Source organism: Trachymyrmex cornetzi, unplaced genomic scaffold (assembly GCF_001594075.2).
Source record: "Trachymyrmex cornetzi isolate Tcor2-1 unplaced genomic scaffold, Tcor1.1 scaffold409, whole genome shotgun sequence".
Lineage (NCBI taxonomy): Eukaryota > Metazoa > Arthropoda > Insecta > Hymenoptera > Formicidae > Trachymyrmex > Trachymyrmex cornetzi.
In genome coordinates this window covers 83891-85918 of record NW_017298843.1, presented here as the reverse complement: position 1 = coordinate 85918, position 2028 = coordinate 83891, and the positions used below count along the sequence as shown (strand labels likewise).

The following is a 2028-nucleotide window of genomic DNA, read 5'->3' as shown; positions in this document are numbered from 1 at the left end:
GTGTTTCCGAGCACTGTTGTATAGCTTACGCATTCCCTTGCGCATCTTATGATGTAAAACTCCATTATATACAAGGTGTCCCATTTTAAATAGTACATTAAAATTTTTCGAAATACGGAAAAATGTTTCTGACAGAAATTGTATGGTTCGGAGGGGGACATAAGAAGGTTCCATTGATTTGGCTTTGGGTGACGTTGTTAAGATCAAGTCAAGGTGAAATCGATTTTTTGAAATGGACCATTATACAGAGTGTCTCAGACCACCCGTACCACCCTTTTAAAAGGTAGGGATGTGTTTGCACAAAAAAATGGTTCAGACAAAATTTGCAGGATTTCGGGAGATCTATCTGATGGTGACCTTGAATTTGACCTTGAGGTCGACCTTGGGCATAACTCAAGGTCAAAGTACCGTTTTACAAATGTAAACCCTTATTCATGACTTCAGAAATGAAAAGAGCGGAAAATTTTACGTCCGAATACGTTATCAAGTCTAGGTCAAAATTACCCTTAGAGGTCATGTGGAGGTCAAGTTACTTTTAGAGCACCCGATCCATCCTTCTAAAAGATATGGATGTGTTTGTACAAAAAATAGTTCAAACAATACTAGGTATTTACATAGCTATGATGCATCCATCTGCTGGTGAATTTGAATTCTACCTTTAGATTCATTTGTAGTCGTGTACATCGATTTTTAAAGATTCCTAATTATCAAGATCTTGAACAGTCGATGCCGCCTGTGTCAGCTTTACCCAAGATGTACCACGTGGAGGTCACAAGGTCGGACTTACACCTCGTCGGGGTGCTTTTTTAAGGTGGTTCCCCTTGCCGTCACCTGTATCTCGTAGGGGTGCTTTTTTAAGGTGGTTCCCCTTGCCGTCACCTTTGTTCGTACGCATGTGTTCAGTCTAGATTTTCGAAGTGTCCTCCACGTGCATGTATGCAGGCTGTTATTCTTCGTTGAAAATCATCCGTCGCCCGACGAATTTCGACAGGATCTAGAGACTGAATGGCTTCTCGAATTCTGTTCTTCATGTCTTCTGAAGTCGTAGGTCGTTCGCGGTATACGAGGTCTTTTATTCTTCCCCACAAATAAAAATCCAAAATTGTAAGATCCGGTGATCGTGGTGGCCAATTATGTGGACCATATTTACCTATCCATTGGCCGCGAAATATGTGGTTCAGTTGTTGACGAGCAATGACAGACGTGTGGGCTGGACATCCATCCTGTTGAAACCATATATTTAGACGTAGTTGAAGTGGAATATCTTCAAGTAAACGTGGGAGTTCGTTTTCGAGTAAATCGACATACAGAAAACGGTTTAGATTTTCTTCAAAGAAAACTGGTCCGACGATATGCGTATCAACAATTCCGCACCAAACATTGACTTTCCAAATACGTTGATGATCGATTTCTCAATACCAATGTGGATTCTCTTGCGCCCAATAACGAAGATTATGTGTGTTCACTTCGCCGTCACTTTTGAAGGTGCACTCATCAGAAAACAAGATACTTCTATGGAAAATAGGTAATTGTTGAGTAATCCAATTACAGAATATCAGTCTTTGTCTATGATCGTCCAATGTCATGGCCTGGTGAAGTGACATTCGATATGGATGAAATGAATTTTCTCGCAAAATTCTACTGATAGTGCTTCTACTTATTCCACTATCTCTTTCTCGTCTTCTTAAAGAATCGGTAGGATTTACAAGAGCAGAAGCAATTATATCAGGTGCCCGTACTGCACGAAGCGGACGATGAATTTGCATTCCTTTATTATAATCCGGTTGGACGATACCTTTTTGAATTATCCGCCGTTGTAAACGAATGAAAACATTGCGCGAATGCGGTGTACGATCGGGATATTCATTTCGCCACATTCTTTCAGCTTCCCGAAAACTTCCAGCCCTACCCAAAACCGACAACATTAACGCAGCTTCTTCGTTTGAGTAAGACATATCTATCTATAAATGAATAACAATCCCCGAATAGTGAAGTACCTAAGTACCTACCTACCTAGGTACAACGGTT

General features: G+C 40.7%; 1 pseudogene; it reads right to left on the bottom strand.

The window, feature by feature from the left end:
• Positions 1 to 1177: 1177 nt before the first annotated feature.
• LOC108764281 (uncharacterized) lies at positions 1178 to 1604 on the bottom strand (annotated as a pseudogene).
• Between the last annotated feature and the right edge of the window lie 424 nt (positions 1605 to 2028).